Below are 22148 nucleotides of genomic sequence, written 5' to 3' on the forward strand. Positions count from 1 at the left end.
CTGTTCACTTAGCAATAGCTGTAACTGGGGTACGTATCCCAAAATGCAGCCCTTTTTCAAACCTTCGACACCTGTCACTCTCAGATGCCATAATCACATCAGCATACCATGAAAGCTCGGTATACTTTCTCTCATACTCGGCCACTGAAAGTGACCCTTGCTTTAGCCCTAGGAACTCATCTCTCTTTGCCTCACAGTATGTGCTGGGATAATACTTGTCTTCGAATATGCCTCTGAAAGTCTGCTAGTCTAACGTACGTGCATCACTGCGCCTAGCTAATATAGATTTCCACCATCCCTCTGCCTTCTTTTGCAGCAGGAATGTGGCCAATCTGACTTTTCGCTCCTCAGGACAGCTCATCACATCGAAGCATTTCTCAAGCATATTTAATCAAACTTCAGCGTCAGCTGGATCTATGGAACCCTAAACACTGTGGCTCCTAATTTCTTCACCCGTTCTATTCCATACATCTTTTCTAGATCACTAGGCCCTACTCTCTCTGGCCTACCTACCTCCTGTGCAGATCTAAAAAAATTGCTCATTTCCTGCTCCAGTTTGCACTCTCGGGTACTGGTTCCCCTTTCAGATTGACCTTGGGTAGGATCCTGCGTCCCGTCCTGATTCTGCCTGCGTCGTTTGCTGGTATACGTGGTGACATGACTCCTATAACATATCAACACATCAAATATGCTATAGACACTTAATTCAGATGCATGATACTAAACTTTTACCCACATTCTAGTCCTGACTAGACTCACTCTTATCCATACTTGGGCTATACTATGCTAGTTCTATCTAAACTGACTCAACGTCTAACTATTTACTTCCTAGATTCTTCTAAGCAGTAACTGCTCTATCTCATTTCCCATGGAGCTAATCGCTCTGATACTAAATTGTCATACCCCTTCCTAAACTACCTGCTAGTTTAGCAGGGAGATGGTGTGAAGCCAACAGACATCGTCCTCCCAAACGATACCCGTTGACCCTGTTGAAACGTTGAACCTGATAAACATACTAATCTTAGATATAAAATACTTACATGTAACACAACACAGCGGAACCCCTAAAAACCTTTAGACACACATGAAGCGCAATCCTGACATAACTCGGTTTGGAAAATAACCTGATAAAGACATCACAACCAAAAACATATCCAACTGGGGTTTACACAACCACGACATCTAGTGCTTACACACCCATAAACTATCCAGTTCTTACAAAGACATTTACAATACAAACAAACACAATGTACAACTCTACCCACGTAATTAGCTTGATCTGGAAGCTTTTAGCAGAAAACAAACTTTGGCAGTTATCAGGCACCGGGAGCTCGATCTCTACCTAAAAAGTGGGAAAACATTTTGAAAGAGTGAGCTATGAAGCCTAGTGAGTGACTAATTTAAAACTGTAAATCCGCAAATCAGAACACGTGATAAACCTTTAAACGTATAAATCTGTTCAATCAAAGTGTTAAACATAAACGTGTAATGCTAAAAGCTTTCTCAAATATTCTGCAAGTACCTCATTAAAATATAGCAAGGCATATCAAGTATATAAAACATTTTAACTAACATGACAAATCAATGCTGTGTAGGGCACGCCAAGTACAACCAACGTTTACTAGCTCTACGATGTAGTGGGGCCCACCCAGCACTCCCATCGTCTTTGTCGTAGTGGGGCCTGCCCAGCACTCCCATCGTCTTTGTCGTAGTGGGGCCTGCCCAGCACTCACGACAACATCGTTGTCACGGAGTACACTCAACGTCAACAACGGAATATAATCTATGTGCACATGGTACCATATAGCCTCGGGCTCAATATCTCAGTCATGTAGTCAATAAAAGTCTCAGAAAACCACATGAAAATATTAAAACATGCCTGCTTATCTTTATCTTTCGTACAATTCAAGCTTACTCAGCTTGCTCGTGAAAAACTGAAAATCTTTTAACAGTACTTGCTAATACATACTTTACTTTAAATGATATCGTTTCAACTACATTTCAGGAATTTAATAATCACGTGCTCGTATATAAACCTCATTAGAAAATCTAAGCTCAAAACTTATGCTTGAAACCATTTATAGAAATCATATATCATTCATAAGTTCATATTCAAGCATGTAAACCATTTAAGCATAAATTACAGTTTAGAAATCATTTTCGAAATTCGTTTTATCACTCACAATCTTGACTAGTTTCTTGATTTGTAGACTCAACCTATTTTCTCTTGGCCTGTCAAACAACCCAAAATTGAGCATTAGAACTATAAATCGTCTTGTCATTCCATGCTCATGAATTCTAAATTATAGAAATAAAATCCTACTTCACACCTTTTTTTTTCCAGATTTTCCAGATTCAATATCCTAAATTCCAACACTCATAACTTCCTCAATACTTGACCAAAATTAATGTACTATATATAAAACTCTTCATTTTGGAATCTTCTACAACTTACCTGAAGGAATAAAAACGATATTCTCAACGGATTTATCCAAAAATCCCCCGAACATAGCAAATACAGATTCGTGCTTCTCTGCTACCCTCTACTTTTCTCCTGAAACTAAACCTAATTCTAATCGTTTTTGGCTCACGAATTCCTCATATAAGTTATAGGAAATTGAATAATATTTTCAACCATACCTAATTGAGCTTCTAATTCAATCTGTACACCCCAAAATGTTCGAAAAACCAGAGAAAACCCTAGATCCTTCTGATTTGCACGAAAATTCTATGCTCTGTTTTCCTTTTCAAAAACCATTAACTTATCATCAGATTTAGCTCAAGCTTCATTCATGAAATTTGTTAAAAAATGGATTAAATTTCAAGGAAGTCAAACTTCACCTCTTAGTTCTTCTTGTGTAGCTCAAACCGACTTAAAAACCCTAGATAGGCAGGTTGAACCCAAATTCTTCCATGGTTGCACTTGCATGAACTTTTTCCTCCCTTCTTCAACTTCTAACCTGCAGCAAGCTTCTTCTTCCTCTTCCTTCACTCTCTCTCTCGAAATGCTCTAAAAATATGATGGAAAATTATGGAGAAATGGGCTGAAATGAGTTAGGCGGTGGTGCCGAATGGGTTTCCATTTCCTTTCATTTTTTTTCCTTTTTCCTTTTCCTTTTCTTTTCTTTTCTTTTCATTTTCTTTATTTCCTTTCTTTTCTTTTCTTTATTAATAAATTCCAAAATTATCAAAGACAACTTCAACCAAAAGCTTTGCCATTTTTCTTCAACAATGAAACAACAATAACTTAAATCCTACATCCTACAATATGTAACAAGAGCAAATAATCCAAGGAAAGTCTCGGGTTTACACCAATTATATCACATATAATTGAATTTCCTCTTGTTAATTTAAAAAGTTCATACTAACCAAAAACCTGATTCTCAACTTGAACCCTTGAGCTACCAAGGGGACCTTATAGACTTGTAACTCTTAGTCACGAGATCCACCATCCGTTAATCGTCGGGCACTCTACTAAAGACCAACAACTGCATTCTTCTCATTACAGATATATTTCTGTGTCCATATAACCAGTCAACAGTGCGATAACCCTTCACAAATCGCTCATAAGTACTGTTGGGCCAATTCACCGTTTTGCCCCTATAGTTACATCTAACTTCTTATGTACCACTAATTCCTCTAATGAACAATAAGTCATAGTCCTACTATGACTGAGTACTCTCTTCCAAAGAGAGGGTGTGGCCATTATGTTCAAGACCCGAAATCAGCCCTTAACGGAGGAATTTTTCTACTTACCCTTGCTTTGGGAAGGAGTGAATTCTGTCTTGTGTAACTAAGTTCCCAGCTCCCCAGTCAGACGAATCCTCAAAAAGGTAGGCTTGTTGAGTTAGCAATTTGGTCACTTTCACCCATACTAATCAAAGGACCATCCTCATAGGCAGGAGTTCCCAAAACACTCAGGATTAAAGTCATGTCAACTATGGTCATTTTAGTGAAATGTAAGTCTCAATTATCAACGGTGTTATATAAAGAGACTAATCATCTCATGGTCTGGTCTTATACAAACTCTTTGTATAGGACACATCCGCTTGGAAAATTAGGACACCAATCCAACAAATTGGTCCATATATATCACCATGAATTCGTTTTAAAAATGCAGGTGATTCCTTCCCCACTCCAACTGGTGATGGTCTAATGATTAATTTGACTTGAGAGCAAGCATCACAAGATAATTCATTAGATTGAAGAATCTTTTGGCTCTTCAATTGATGTCCATTTGAATTCTAAATAATGTTGGGATTGATGTCCTAAATCTAGTGTATCTCGTGATTTGTAGTTTTGTTAACACAAATAATTTATCTAATAGAATCAAAGGTATTTTATTTAAAATTTAGACATCAATAATTCAATCCAATAGACTAAGATCTAAGGTTATATGATGTCATTTGAACAGTATATGGTTGACATACAGGTGGTTCATGTTCAAGTAATAACCTAAAAGGTCTGAAGTAAATAGATGAAGGTTGGGTGCCTTATCCTGGTAACACTACGGATACAACCACTTTGTAATTGTTACATGAGATATAAGTGATACAAACAATATGAACCATATTGTTTTGTAAAGGCATGTAAGTGGGGTTATCCTATATAAAGAATTTTATACATAGACTAGACCACAAAATGAATAGACTCTCTATATAACACTATTACTAGAAGAGATTTACATTTCACTAGGATGACCATAGAAGATTTGACCTTAATCCTAAGTGAATTGTGAAATCCTTTTTATGATGACTTTCCTTTGATTTGTATGGGTGAGAGTGACCATGATAGCTGACACAATAAGCCTACTATTTCGGGGATTTGTCGTATTAGGGAGCTAGGAACACAGCTACACAAGATGAAATTCACTCATTCCCATTCCTTGGGAAAATAGATAAATTTCTCCCTTGATAGCTAGTTCTGGATCTTGAACAATGAGGCCTCAACCTTTCACTGGCTTGAGAAGTGTTAGTGTACAGATGGACTAAATTGTTTGTTCATTAGAGAAATCAGTGGTACTTAAGGAGTTAGATATAACTGTAAGGATAAAACGGTATTTTGACCCAGCTGTAGTTATGAGCATTTGTGAAGCATCATCGCTCTATCGATTGGTTATATCCATGGACACAAAAATTAATCTACAGTGCAAAGAGTGCAACTATCGATCTTTAGTAGAGTGCTCAGTAATTAATGAATATTGATCAATTGGATTAAAGGATTTTAATCAATAATTTCATATCATTGGAGCTTCTAATCTATAGGTCCATAAGGTCCCCTTGATAGCTCACTAAAGGAAATACAAGAGGAATGATTTGAATTGTTCAAATCAATTGATGGAATAGCATATTAGTAAGATTGATATGATAAGGTTAATTATAGATTTGATCTATAATTAAGAGAAAAATATTTGAATAGGATTCAAATAATGAATTTTTTTATGAATCAGATTCATAAGGAATTAGTAATTTTGAGAGGTTGAGGCAAATAAATATATGATGTTTATTTAGTTAATTAATTATATACATTAAATTAGATTTAATATGCATAGTTATTGTTGGTTGGAAAAGAGGAGAGGAAAATATGCGTCATATGTTATGCGTTAATCTCCATGCGTCGACAGCCATGCGTTGCACTAGAAAATATGAAATATGCGTTAAGCACAATATGATGACCATGCATTCCTATCACAAGTTTTCTTGTTTTCTCGCTAAGTATAACAAGAACGCAAGTTTCTCGTGATGATCCGAGGTCGAACACGGGGACTTGTAACTCAATAATGTTCATGAATCAATGTGTTTGAGGCGATGAATAAAAGTAAAAAGACAGAAGTTAATGGATTATGCACTACTCCTACTCCTAACTAAACAGATTAAGCAATAAGAGTTTAACTATGAGAATTGGTAGAGATGCAGCAACTGTTAACGTATAATAATGTTCATTATGTTAGGTTGCTCTAGTAATCCTAGCTTGCCACACTAACGCATCGCACACCTCTAAGTGGCCAGCCGCATGCTTATATCTCTATAATGCATGGTTGTGTCGAGCATAAGATCGTTCCTATCTTTAGGAACAAAGCATACCTTGCTTTGGTGTGTTCCATTACTTACCCTCTCGGGCAGTTAGTTGCAGCTAATCAGCTCATAGACAAGTGTTGCGACAGCCTCACATCAAGCGAAGAGGATTAACTCGCTATACTCTCGCAACGCATACCTTTCGGTGGATTGCTACATGCGTCCTATCTCTAAGCAACATGACTGAGTATGCAACTATTTTCGATACTCAACTTAACGATTATAAAGACAAAGAAGATGATGAATATGGTGCTGAAGGAACTAAGATATGCGTTGATTACAAAATGTATTAATGTCTTAAAACAAAATGTAATACAATATAGAGATAAGAGGAGAGGTGGAAGGCTAGATGCAAGTAATCTCTTGTTTTTCATCCAAAATGCGTCAAGGCTACTGGTGGCACCATGGATGGATGGTGGAGAAGTCTTTCTCGAGCTCTATCTTCCACGAAACTCTGGTCGTCACCCAGAAGGGGTTGTGGAGGTGGAGAATCCTCAAAGAGTGTCTACTCATGCTCTCATCTATGATCACAAGGATCTGCCTTAAGGCAGAAACTCAGATGGTTTGAAGTGAAGATCCAAGGCGCTATTTATAGAGTTCAAATGTCGACAACATTAATGATTGTGTTCTGAATCACTGCTACCTTTGTCGTGGTACGGGAAATGTCAGCATCACCTTATTTTGTTGATACTCCCAAGGTATGTGTTCAAGCTTGTTTCTCCTGAAGTGTCAACACATTTCACCCACTTGGCGATCAATCCTCCATTACGATGATCATTGTGGATGCAACATTCCATGCGGCAAACTAATCTTTATGAACCTTTGCATGCGATTATTCTTGTGAAAATCTGAGGTCGTCGCATGCGGTAAATTCTTGAAATGGCTACAAAAATAGATGCTTTGATAAATAATAACGCATGATATAAGGTTAGTGAGGATTTCTGATGCTGGTCGACGCAAGCTCACTTTTTTGCATGAATTTTTGGTATTATTAACGCAGATTCTACTTGTTAGCCCTCATAATTCTAAGTAAAAGGCTACAATATCATGTATTTCTACAAGCTATCAATTATTTATTAGGTTTGCTAATTAATCAAATAAATATTATTTGATTAATTGAGCCCTAAGGGAAAATATAGAAATACTTAGAGAAGGGGAAAACCCTTCTCCATATAAGTTGTTTCTTTTGCCCAAATTAAGGTGAAGGATTTCACTTTCAAAACCTAGCCTCCAAAGTTCTCCCAAAAATTCTCTCTAACATTTTCTCCTTCCCACCATTCCTTCTCCAAGGGTTAGAGATCACCCTTCTACCCTTGGATTCCAAAAGAATATCGAGGACTCTCTTATGGTGGTGTTTATTGTTCGTTGGAGATACGTTGTGGAGAAAAAGCTTGGGATTTTCGTGAAGACAAAGGGATCTACAAAAGTAAGAAAATGTTCTTCTTCCTCTTTCTTCTTATTAAAAGGCATGTTGAATGTATAAACATGAGTTATCCTCTATTTTTTGTTTATTCTGTTCTGATTTTGCTTCATATAAATTGAAAAATTGAAATGTAAGGCATTCACACGATTCCGCTCGGGATTCGATCCCTTTAATTGGTATCAGAGCCAATTTTCTTGCATTTTCAATTTTTGGTTTTGCTTTTGAAACAAAAATCTAGCTTAGAGGTGAGTTTAATATTCTACATTTGAAATGTTTGAATTTTGGTTTGCAATATTGGATGTTTACAGTTTTTGTCACATAGATTTTGCATTTTATCTTGATTAAAATATAAGGGCCTGTGTTTGTAGGCATTAAATTTCTTGTTTCGAGTCTATAACTCCATGTCAATCGAAAGAGCATCAGTTGCTAAGGAGATCGGGTAGAAACGGAGGCTTTCAGAGATGTTCGAAGCTAGAAAATTGCAAATCTGAGGCATTTTGCTTGCAACGGTGCAAAGGCAAGAGGCACGTGCTATGTTCGTAGCATCGCAACGCTAAGCCCTCAGCATTGCGACGCTCCGAGGGCCTGACAGAAGAAGCGGTGCGCACGTGCGTTAAAGGTTGTCCCTTGAGTTTTTTTTTTTTTTTTTGCCCTACTTTGCTTGTAACTTAATTTTAATTAATTAGTTTAATTAATTAAATTAGTATAAATGTTATATTTATTTAATTAATTAATTACTCTCTAGGATGCTAGAAATCAGTCCAATTAATTGCTGATTAATTTAATTATACATGAGATGTATGATTTAAATTAGTTTAGAATGGTGCATAATGTATGTCATTTAGATTTAAAATCTCACCTTAGGATAAACATGTTCATGCATCATGCATAAATATAAAATGTTATATATTTGGATGCATGATTAAATTAGCATGCTCATGCATCTTAATATAAATGTTATAGTATCTAGATGTATGGTAAATTAAGCATGTTCATGCATAATGCAATAATATAATTGTTATAATGTATGATGACTTGATGGTTGATGATGCTTAATGATTGTTTAATATAAGAGTTATATTCTACAATGAAAAAGGAATTTGCATTGAGCATGACATTACTTAGATTAATATAAGCGTTATATTTTAATCAATATCACCAAATGCAAATTTATAGATTTTATTTTTCATTGTTTTATAATGGTTATAAAAGTAATGAAATTAGAATTAAAATCTATAATCAAGAGTTACATGCAAACATAGGTCAAAATTAATTTTAAATGGTTTAAAATTAATCACCTAGACTTATGTTAAACATGTTTCTAATGAGATTAGAAATAGGTTAATCTTTTGATTTATTTTAATAAGATTAAAATGAACTCCGATTAAAAGATTAAATTTATAAAATGATTGCCCATAAGGACCTTTGTCTAAGGAACGTTCTGTCTAGCTGAGGTTTTTAAGCTGATGGAAATTGAACTCCTCTACTTGGGAACTGACCTGGAAGGTGAATTGGGCAAATATTTTATAGGTATGCAATAAGTGATCAATTTTGTTAAAAAGTTTAATGAATGAGATCACATATTGTTAAAATATTCAATATAAGTGTTATATTGAGCAAATTAACATGGACTTAGCTAAAAATTGAATAGTCAAATTTTACTAAGTTAATAAACCCATCTTTTGCAGAACACTTAGTGGGAGGAAAAATATATATATATGAATATCGTTTCTCCACCTTCGTTCTCCCTAAAAGTTCACAAGGTGAGATTCATGCTCAGCCTTGTGGTGTCCTGGATGCACCCTTCCTTAGGAAGGAATTTACATAGGTCAATATCAAGGTAAATGGAGACAATGTTTACAATAAGTGGGAGAAAGACGTGTCAACACATCCTGCGGTCTCCTTCATTGGTTTAAAACGTCATTTTCATACTCAACCTCGTAGGGCGCTGGGAGCGTCCCCCTTAGGAAGGTGTTTGCATGGGAAAGCGATGTATCGAACTCCATAAATGGATAAGATTGCTATAAGCAATTGTTTCAATCATGTTCTTCCCTGAGGCAGGGTTATAGAGTTGAAAATGAAGGGTTACATTTACGATAAAGCATTAAGGTAGTTAATGATTTTAAATGAATGGTGAATAAGGAGTTATTGGGATAATAGTTGATTGAAAGTGTCTCACTTCAATGATAAGTAATAATCGTACACCCTGAAGTGGCATTTATTCCAAATCATCGAATATTTCATTGCAAAATAAATTATGTTTGGTTCATTTATTAGTTTTTTGCTAAACTGATTGAGTTAAAATGAAAAATGATTTTTTGCACAAGTGTCTAACTAATAAGTAATTTGTTTTGTATCAGCATGTCTAGCTCAATTGTTACTTTGTTGGCACCGAAAAATTAACTTAAGAAAATTATACAACTTGGAAAAATATGATGAATATGGTTTTGGTAGTTGATGACCTCAAATTCGTTCTCACGGAGGAATGTCCTCCAGCTCCTGGGCACAACGCATCACGAAGTGTTGTGGTGCTTATGAGAGGTGGACCAAGGCCAATGATAAGGCAAAGGTCTATATTTTGGCAGGATTATCTGAAGTGCTGGCCAAAAAGTATGAGACCATGATCATTGCACGCTAGATCGTGGAATCATTGCATGACATGTTTGGAAAACCTTCCTCACAAGCCATGCATGATGCTCTTAAGTTCATCTTTAGCGCGCGGATGGCTGAAGGATTGTCTATTAAGGAACGTGTCCTTAACATGATGAACCATTTCAATATCGCTGAAATGAATGGAGGTCTCATAAATGAGCCCAGTCAGGTGAGCTTTGTCATGCAATCGTTGTTAGATAGGTTTCTGCTATTTTGTAGCAATTGTGTTATAAACAAAATTGACTACAACCTCACTACCCTCCTTAATGAGCTACAGGTTTTTTAGTCTTTAATGAAAACCAAAAGAAATAATGGGGAGGCAAATGTTGCCTTCTCCAACAAGAAAAAGTTCATTAAAGGTTTGACCTCTGGAACTAAATCTGTGCCTCCCTCTTCATCTAGTATGAAAATGTGGAAAAAGAAGAAGGGTGGAAAGAGGAATAAAGCCACCACTACTGTTTCTATCCAAAAAGGTAAGAGGGTCAAAGTTACAAAAGGAATCTGTTTTCATTGCAACAAAGATGGGCATTAGAAGAGGAATTGCCCAAAATATTTGGTCGAGTAAAAGAAGAAAAAAGAAGGTAAATATGATTTACTGGTCCTGGAAACATATTTGGTGGAAAATGATAACAATACCTGGATACTTGATTTAAGAGCCACTAACCACATTTGTACTTCTTTGCAGGAAACTAGTTCTTAGAAACAGTTGACAGTGGGAGAGATGACTCTTTGGGTTGGAACAAGAGAGGTTGTCTTGGCAGTTGCAATTTGAAGTTGGAAGTTGCTTTTTGGATCAAAGTATATGTTGTTAGACAATGTTTACTATGTTAATAATTTTAAAAAGAACTTGATTTCAGTTTTATGTTTGTTAGAGACACTCTTTTAATGTATCTTTTATTCGGGATTAAGCATTTGTCTCAAAAAAATGGTATTGATATTTGTTTTGCAACAAATGAAAACAACTTATATGTACGAAGGCCGTTAGTATCTAAAATGCTCCAGAATATTGAAATGTTCAACATGGCAACCATTAAAACTAAGAAAAGAAAATTTTATCTTGAAGATAATGCTCATCTTTGGCATCTAAGACTAGATGACATTAATCACAATAGGATTGAGAGTTTGGTTAAGAATTGACTTCTAAATGAGTTAGAAGAAAATTCTTTACCTTATGAATCTTATTTAAAAGGGAAAATGACAAAATGACATTTCATTGGAAAAGATTATAGAGCCAAAGAACCCTTGGAGCTTATACATTTAGACCTTTGTGGTCCGATGAGTGTAAAAGCCAAATGAGGGTTTGAATATTTTGTCACTTTTATGGACGATTATTCAAGATATGAGCATGTTTATCTAATGCAACATAAGTCTGACACACTTGAAAAGTTCAAAGAGTATAATATTGAATTTGAAAATTTATTAGGCAAAAAGATTAAAACACTTAAAACTATATGATAGAACATGGAATCATATCTCAACTCTTAGCACTTGGTACACCTCAACAAAATGGTGTATCAGAAAGGAGAAATAGAACCCTATTGGACATGGTTTGCTCTATGATTAGCTATGCTTCTCTACCTATTTCATTCTGGGGTTATGTAGTGGAGATTGCAGCTTACCTTGTAAACTAGGTTCCATCAAAGAGTATCACTAGAACACTTTTTGAATAATCGAGAGGTTGTAAAAGTAGTTTATGAAATCTCAAGATCTGGGGATGTCCAACACATGTGCTTGTGGCAAATCCAAAGAAATTGGAATCGCGATCAAGATTATGTTGGGAATGTCCTAAAACTCGTAGTTTATAATCATGGAAACATATTCTATTTATCAATAAAAGTATGCTTGAAATTGCATTCTGTTATAAAATCCAATAAACGAACCTAGGGCTATAGTATGAATACTTTAACTTTATGTAGAGACATAAAATAAGATCAAGTTATAGTATATAGCCTAAAAGGTCTATAAGTATATGGATGAGATTCAGTACCTCATTCTGAGAACACTATGGATGTGGCCCACTTTGTATACTGATACAAACGATGTGATCCCAGAATTGTTCATGTGGAGACATACGAATGGAGGCATCCTATGCAAAAGATGTTTGCATAAGACCTATTAAAACTAACTTTTCAATTCGATGATTTAGGGTAACTAGATCTTAATCATGAGCTAACTATGAACTCCTGTTTATTCAGGATTAACCTTTGATCTGCATAAGTGAGAGTAGTTCAACAACACTGCTCAATAAGCCTCCCATTTTGGGCATAAGACTGGATAGATAACTGAGGACATAGTCCTGTGATGTCATGCAGAAATGCATGTCATCTTAGGCCTTTTATTTGGAACTATGAGGCTATTAAGCAGAATATGCGACAATTATGTTAGGAATTCATGAGAAAATGAATTTGTGTTGATCAGCATGATGAATCTCGGCTAACCCATTATTATGTGTTATTATGTATTGAATTGACTATTTTTGTAGCTAATGTAGGAAGTAGACGCAAATGCGGAAGCCGGACTACCGCATAGACGACTGCATGCGGAGAAATTCTCCATCGCAAAGGCGAATGCATTCGATCAACGCATGGGTGTTGTGGTAATCAACCGTATGCATCCATCGCATGGGAGTTGCGCTCATCAAGAAATTGCGGTCATCGTGTAGAAGTTGCGGTATTAAGCAAATGCGGTCACTGTACGATTGCGGCTACACGATAACACATAATAAAGGATCAACGCAAGGTTGGTGGAATGAATGCATCAGCATATATCTCGAGGAAATCAAAAGGTGATGTTGACATTTCACCTACCACGCCATTAGCAGTAGAGATTCAGAAAAGAACTAACGCGCCCGAATGTCAGAATCAGAGTAGTCCATTAATGCTGTCGACGATCCAAGCTCTATATAAAGAAGCCGACGAGCAGAATTTCAACTCATCCAGGGTTCCCCTGCATTCCAAACTAATGCGTGAGAAGAAAGATTGAGAGTTCTTCATCTCCTTCCTCCATTCCGAGTGACGACCGGAGCCTTCAACCGAAGTTAGATCTTGAAAGAGTCAGCTTCACCGCCCTTCCATGGCACCACCGACAGCATTGACGCACATCCGTTGGAAGTAAGTCATTGCTTCCTGCTGGTCATTTCATTTTCTCTTCTTTTCTTACATTGTATTGTATTACATTTAGTGATTAAGGAATTAATACATGATGTGTTCAATGCATTTCTGTGTTTCCTTCGATTCCATCTCCATCTTTCTTTACTTAGCATCCTTAACTTTCATTGTATCACTTAGTGATATTGCTAAAGTATCGCACATTTAGTCATGTGGATTAAGGATATGAAGCATGTAGCAAACCACCGAGAGGTGTGCGTTGCGTGAGTGTGTGAGTAAACCTTATTTGCTTAGTGTGAAGCTAACACAACGCTTGTCTATGAGTAAAGTTAGCAACACCTAACTGCCCGAAAGGATAAGTGGTTGGTCGCATTAAGCAATGTAAGCTATTGTTCATTAGAAATAGGAATAATCTTATGTCAGCAAAGTTTATGTGGTTACCTTGTCTTATGAGCACTTCATTCATCATTTAGGCATACTTGGGAGAGTAGTCTAAAATCTAAATCTAAGACTCGAGAGAGCGGATTGGAACGCATAAACAAGAATGGAAAACTTAGAGATAAGCTCCGTTTGCTATCACACATCGTATGCACCCTACGGAGAGGATATTGCATGCCGGTCCAGGAAGTAGGATACGATGGTATGCAGCTATCATGCTCATGCGGCGAGAGCACGTGAGCGGGTTATGTAGGTTTAGGCCGGCGTAGGCTTCCCGACACTATCATAGATACATCGCATACGTTCTAGAGTTAGGCTTAAGTGTGTGTAGCATGATCTCATGGCTTGTGTTGACTAAGGATTCCTAGGCTCAAGTGTGTGTACAATGATCGCATGGCTTGCGTTGACTAAGGTTGCCCTTGCGATCACTTTTAAGGGTTTCAATGAAGACATCTCCACATTTTATCTATTTTTCCCATTCATTTACTTCATGTCAAGAGTTTTCATGTTTTTACCTCTCATTCATATTCTCATTGCATTGTTTGTTACTTAAGAGTGGGAGTAGTGTTAGCATAGAAACCTACCATCCATTCTTTTATTCAACCGCCGCATGCACATTATCGCATTCCTCTAGCTACAAGTCCCTGAGTTCGACCTTGGATCACTCGAGAAACTTGTGTTTGCGTTATACTTGGCGTGAGCGCAAGAAAACTTGTGACAGGAACGCATGGTCATCGCATACATTTGTTAACGCATAGTCATTCCAACGCATGACCATGATGCATGATAATCAGCGCATACATTAAGAACATGCATCACATATCACATTTCACTCGATCTTAGTTGTCGAGTAATTGACATCTAATTTTTCATCACCATCCTGCAAGATGAAATTTACTCCTACCCAATTTAAGGTTAGTAGATAAGTTGTTCCCTTTACTAATTCTTGGTCTTGAACAAAAGGGGCCCACCCTTTCATGGTTAAGAGAGATATGGTTTATTAGTTGGACTATAAACCAATTGTTTAATAGAGGATCAATGGAAGTTTAAGGAGCAAGATATATTTACAGGAGTAAAATGATAATTTTGACTAGCTATAAATACGAACGAACTGTGAAGGATCGCTTTATTAATTATGGTTAAATCATGTGGACAGAAATATATCTATAGTAAGAAGAGTGCAACTATCGAGCTATAGTGGTATGTTCGATAGTTAACGAATATTAATTAATTCGGTTTAAAGAGTTTAGTCAATCAATCTCAAATCGTTGGAGCTCATGATCTGTAGGTCCATGAGGTCCCTCTACTAGCTTGTAAAGATTAAACATTGAATTAGAAAATTGAGTGAAATTGAAATGTTCAATTTCAATTTAGGGTTTGAAATTTGAAATGTTCAATTTCAATTTAGGATTTAGATAATTATATTTGATATAACTAACGTTTAATTTTGAAGAGTTTAAAATATTTAAATATTGATTACATGAATAAGATTTATCATTGAATTAGGTGTTTTATTAATTTAATATTTGATATTAAATTATTAATTAATTAATTAAATATTAATTATTTAAATAAATTATTTTAAATTTATAAAATTCAATTTTAGAATTGAATTTTAGTTTTTTCTCTAAATTAATTTTAAAGTAAAATTAATTAGATTTAAAAATCAAATTAAAATGATTTTTAATTGTTGAAAGTGGGTTTACCCCAATTTCAATTAGATAATGGATTAATCCACATTTTAACACATATCGCACTCACTAAGTGCTATTTGAAGTATCAATTAGCTGAATTAGTTAGTGGTTGCACGCTTGAACATGATAAAAGCTTCAATAATTTGAGATTGAAGCTTCATGCAATCTGTTTTTTGAGAAATTTTCAGTAAAAAATAGTTTTGCTCTCAAGCTCTCTCAAACCCATTTCAATCCCTCTTAATTCAGAGTTCCACAACTCAAATCTAAGACTGAAAATAGTAGAGAAGATTCTTTTGGTGGTCTACTAAATATTTGAAGGTCAAATTCATTAAATTGCAAGGATTTGAAGGAACTCTTCAAACGTATACGTGTTGAAACCCTCATTTTGTTAAAATTCAAGATGCTTTGTGCTCAAATTAAGTGTAATAAGTGTGCTTAATGATTTTGTTAGCTTCCATTTTATGCATCTTTACTCTATCAGATTATGCCTATTATAGGCTATTTTATAGAGAAGAGAGGTGATTTGTTCTTCGTTCCAAAAGAAAACAAAGTTTTTGTATCGAAAAATGCTACTTTATTAGAAGAAAATCACATTAGTGAACATAAGCCAAGAGCCAAATCGTATTAAATGAAATTTCCAGAGAAACTACTGAAACTTCAACAGGAGTTGTTGATGTTGCTTCATCTAGTCAAATGCATCATTCTCAAGTATTGAAAGAGCTTCAACGTAGTGGGAGGATTGTAACCCAACCTATTCACTATTTGGGTTTAACAAAAGCTCAAAACATCATATTAGATGATAAGGTTGAGGATCCATCATCTTACAAGAAGGCAATGGTTGATGTTGACAAAGATGAATGAATCAAATCCATGGATCAAAAAATGGAGTCTATGCACTCCAATTTTATCTAAGAACTTGTAGATCAACCTGATGGAGTTAAACTCATTGGTTGCAAATGGATCTACAAGAGGAAACTGGGTGTAGATGGAAAGGTGCAAACCTTTAAGGCTAGACTAGTAGCAAAAGGTTATTCTCAAGTTGAGTGAGTGGACTATGAAAAAACTTTATCACCTGTTGCTATGATTAAATCTATTCGGATTTTATTATCTATTGCTACATATTATGACTATGAGATATGACAAATGGAGGTCAAGACTGCCTTTTTGAATGGTAATCTTGACGAAACCATCTACATGACCTAACCAGAGGGATTCATTGAACAAGGTCAAGAGCAAAAGGTTTGCAAGCTTAATTGGTCCATTTATGGATTGAAATAAGCATCTCAATCTTGGAATACAAGGTTTGATGTTGCAGTAAAATCTTATGGCCTTTATCAAAATGTTGATGAATCTTGTGTTTACAAGAAGATCATCAACAGTTTAATAGCTTTTCTTGTTTGTATGTGAATGATATCCTACTTGGGAATGATGTAATTACCCGACTACCATTAAAGAATGGCTAGCTTCTTAATTCCAAATGAAAGATTTGGGTAAAGCACAATTTGTTCTAGGGATCCAGATTATAAAGGATCGAAAGAAAAAATCACTAGCCTTGTCTCAGGCATCCTATACTGACAAAGTGCTTGTCAGATATTTGATGCAAAATCTTTCAGACATTGAATTATCTTGTCTAAGGAATAGTGTTCTAAGACACCCTAAGAGATTGAGGAAATGAGACGAATTCTCTATGCATTTGTAGTGAGTAGCCTAATGTTTTCCATATTGTGTACTAGACCCGACATCTGCCATGTAGTATGAATAGTCAATAGATATCAATCTAATCCAGTATTTGATCACTGGATAGTAGTTAAAGATATTCTCAAGTATCTTAGAGAAAGAGAAGCTATATGCTTGTGTATGGTACTAAGAATTTGATCTTTATAGGATACACTAACTTAAATTTTCAGACTAATAAGGATTCAAGGAAATCCACATTAGGATAAGTGTTCACTCTGAATGGAGGAGCTATAGTATGGTCCAACATTAAGCAAGGTTATATTGTGGATTCCACCATGGAGGCTGAGTATGTAGTTGCTTGTGAAGCTACTAAAGAAGCCGTTTGGATCAGAAAATTTCCCATAGATTTAGAAGTTGTTCAAAAAATGTCGTTGCCTATCACACTTTATTGTAATAACAATGGTATTGTGGCAAACTCCAAGGAGTCTGTAGCCACAAACGTGGAAAGCATATAAAGCGCAAGTAACATCTTTTTAGAGAAATTGTGCAATAAGGAGATGTGATTATCACAAAGATTGTCTTACACAATATTATTGATCCATTTACAAAGACTTTCACGGCTAAAGTTTTTAAGGGTTAGCTGAAGGGTTTGGGTCTACGAGATATGAGTCATCCAAGCTTGAACAAGTTGGACGTTTTATTGAGTATATTGTATGCCCCAATTTATTGTATTGTATATTGATACTTTACCTTACATTGTATATTGATATATTACTTTCCCACTCGTTTTTCATTGTATTTTGATACATTCCACTAGCTTTGGACAAGTGGAAAATTGTTGGGATTGATGTCCTAAATCTAGTGTATCTCGTGGTTTGTCGTTATGTTGACATAAATTATTTATATAATAAAATTAGAGGTATTTTATTTGACGATTAGACTGCACTAATTCAATCCAATAAACTAAGATCGAAGGTTATTTTATGAAACTTAAACATGTATGTGGAGACATATGGGTGGATCATGTTTAAGTAAGAACCTAAATGGTCTATAGTAGATGGATAAGGTTGGGTACCTTATCCTGGTGATACTATGAATACGACCCGCTTTGTAGATGTTACAATTATTGTAAAGTGCTATAAATAATTTGATCCTGATGGTTTATACGGAGTCATGCGAGTGAAGATATTCTATACAAAAAGTTTGTATAAGACCAGGCTACGAAAAGAATAAACTCTCTATAGAACATTGTTACTAGAAGAAACTTACATTTCACTAGGATGACCATAGAGAACTTAACCTTAATCCTGAATGAGTTGTAAACTCCTGTTTATGATGGTAGTCCTTTGATCTATATGGGTGAGAGTGACCATGATAGCCGACTCAATAAGCCTACCATTTTGGAGATTTGCCTGATTAGGGAGCTGGGAACACAACTATACAAGATGGAATTTATTTTTCTCATTCCTTGGAAAGTAGATAAATTGCTCCCTTACTAGCTGGTTTGGGTCTTGAACAATGAGGCCTCAACCTCTCACTGGGCCGAAAGGTGTTAGTTTATAGTTGGACTATAAACTGTTTGTTCATTAGAGGAATCAATAGTACTTAAGAAGTTAAATGTAACTACAAGGGTAAAATGGTATTTTGACCCAGTTGTAGTAATGAGAATTTGTGAAGGGTCATCACTCTATTGATTGGTTATATCCATGGACACATAAATAAATCTACAGTGTGAAGAATTCCGCTATCGGTTTTTAGTGGAGTGCTCGGTAGTTAATGAATATTAATTAATTTGATTAAAAGAGTTTAATTAATTAATCTCATATCATTGGAGCTTTTAATCTGTAGGTCCATAAGGTCCCCTCAGTAGCTCACAAAAGGAAATACAAGAAGAATGATTTGAATTGTTCAAATTAATTGATGGAATAACATATCAATGAGATTAATATGATATGGTTAATTATAGATTTGATCTATAATTAAGAGAAATATTGAATAGGATTCAAATGATGAATTTTTTTTATGAATCAGATTCATAAGGAATTAGTTAATTTTGATAGGTGGGGGCAAATAAATATATGATGTTTATTTAATTAATTAACTATATTCATTAAATTAGATTTGAAGTATATAGTTATTTATTAGGTTTTCTAATTAATCAAATAAATTTTATTTGATTAAGTGAGTCCTAAGGGAAAATATGGAAATACTTGGAGAAGGGGAAAACCCTTCTCCTTATAAATTGTTTCTTTTGCCCAAATTAAGGTGAAGGATTTCATTTTGAAAATCTAGCCTCCAAAGTTCTCCAAAAAATTCTCTCAATATTTTCTCCTTCCCACCATTCCTCCTCCAAGGGTTAGAGACTACTCTTGTCCCCTTCGATTCCAAGAGAATATCAAGGACTCTCTTACGGTGGTGTTCATTGTTCGTTAGAGATACGTTGCGGAGAAAAAGCTTGGGATTTTCATGAGGACAAAGGGATCTACAAAAGGTAAGAAAATGTTCTTCTTCCTTTTTCTTCTTATTAAAAGGCATGTTGAATATATAAACATGATTTATCTTCTATTTTTTATTTTATTCTATTCTAAAATTTGTTTCATATAAACCGAAAAATTGAAATGTAAGGCATTCACATGCTTCGCTTAAGATTTGATCCCTTCAGATTAATATATAATGGTTAATTATAGATATGATCTTTAAGTCAAATTATGTAAAAGAGATATATTTGAATGAATTGGATTCGCGGAGACATGGAAATAAAGGTATTGTTTAAAAAAAATTTCCTAGATATGCCTATTCTTTTTCTTGCTGTAGCTGAGCCATCCTGGACTTGAATCAGAGACCTCGTCCGTGAAGTAAATCATCGCAGCATTTTTTTTTTATTTCAGTGCAATAAAGTTACATAGTATCTATTTTTCATGGGTTTGCCTTGGTATCGTGTTCATACCATTGTATTGAATGATCACGGTCGTTTTCTTTCTGGTAAAATCACAGAAGAAGCTTTATGGTATTTTTTTTATTGGAAAAGGAGGGCGCCTGGGTATGTTCTCGAAAGGGAAGACAGAGGTAGTACCTCGAATAGCGAAGAGAGGTGACTCAACAAAGAAGGAACGGGAAATCGTTAGAGCGTAAGCTAGTGATGCTTTCGACTACTATACTCTCTTGCAACCCTCCACTACTTCGCCTAGCAACATGACGCTTGTATTGCTCTCCTACAACCCCATTTTCACGGTTTGAATTAACCTTGACTTTTTTAGTTTTTATTAATGATTGAAGATAGACATATTTATATGTTAAATAACTCCATATTAAATATTACTTAATATAGTTATTTAATTTATTAAGTAATGGTTAATTAATTTATTAATAAATAATGGAGATTGGAGAGTAGTATAAATATATGATATTTATGATATTAAATGAAATGTATATTAAATAGAATTTAATATATGGTTATTTAATTATTGTGCTAATTAATTAAATAAGGGTTATTTAATTAATTAGCACTAAGAGTATAAAGGAAAATTCTTAGAGAAAGGGTTAACCCTTCGCCATATAAATATATCCTTATGACCCACTTAGGGCAAGAGTTTTTTGATCACGCAAAACCTAGCCTCCAAGCTTCTATCTTTTCTCTAACTTCTCTCCAGAAATTCTCTACCCTTTTCCTCCTCAAAATTTCTTTGAGACCACTCTTCCAAGTTCTTTTGGAATCCTAGAGAATAGCAAGATGACTTTGTTGGTGGTATCCTTCTTGGAGAAGTTCGAGATCGTCGATAATAGCAAGAGAAGAAAGCTAGAGGAATCAACAAAGGTGAGTTTTGATTTATTCTCTTCTTCCTCTTTTCTAATATATTTATAATTTTGTTTGAATGTTTATTCTACAAATGCATGTTTTATTTACTGTTTTTGTTTCCATAAAATTCGAATATATAAATGCAAGGCGTTTACATACTTCCATGGAAATTTGATTCCTTCAAATAATTCTTTTCATCATTATAGACCCTGGATGATCTAATATGTCATGCCATATTGTAAATATGTCTGGACTCATGAACTTTAAGTTCATTGTTGAATATGTTTCAATTACTCATATATGAGTATATTATAATCTAGAAGATAAAGCAGACAACTCTTCCAATATACGTTTTTCATACGAGATAGTAGATATGATATAAAGATACTCCATATTGTTCTTTCTATCAGTCTCAATATGATAACCATTGTAACGTATATCTTTAAAACTAAGTAGATTTCTCTTTGATTAACGAGAGAATAATGCATTGTCAATTGTAAGTTTTGTTCCTCTAGGTAAAATAATATTTGCTTTTCCAAATCCTTCAATTAGGTTTGCAGAACCTAATATTGTATCAACCTTTGCTTCCAGCATTGTCAATTTGGAAACATATTTTCTACTTTTAAGTATTGTATGGTAGTTGCACTGTCTGTCAGGCATAGACCTTCTTTATCCATTTTTTAGTCACTGAACATATGAAAATGATTCAGGTTTCTTCATTAAAGAAAATAATTACAATAAGAACAACATTTGGAATATAAAAAGGTCACTAAGAGGAAAAAAACATGGAGATGAAAAAAAAACAACATTAAGTCTAGATAATTTCAAAGTTAAAGGAAATACTCGATGTTCCATCAATTCTACCGATTTTCTCTTCAGGAGATTAAAAAAATTCCACCACAACTAAAATTGTCATATGGGATGGGCGGAAATATGTCATTATCCTGGTATGCAAAATTTGCTTCCACACATTTCTCTTTTTCCCTCAGGGATGCTTGATAGAGATCAACTAAGTGTTTCGACGTACGATAGGTACGTGACCAATGCCTAGTCATTCCGCATCAGAAGCATTTATTTTCAACACTTTTTGAACTCTTATCTTTTGGAACTTTTCCTTTGTGATCATCATTTTGTGTGGTTCTTTTGAAATTTGAATGATTAGAATGACGACCATGAAAATAATAATTATTTATTCCTTTGCTACAGTCAGGACCTCGATCACGACACAACCTTGACCACAATTATTATTAAAATTCACAGCATTCACTTCATGGAATGGTGTCCTCC

The sequence above is a fragment of the Benincasa hispida genome, chromosome 12 (genome assembly GCF_009727055.1).
Source record: "Benincasa hispida cultivar B227 chromosome 12, ASM972705v1, whole genome shotgun sequence".
Lineage (NCBI taxonomy): Eukaryota > Viridiplantae > Streptophyta > Magnoliopsida > Cucurbitales > Cucurbitaceae > Benincasa > Benincasa hispida.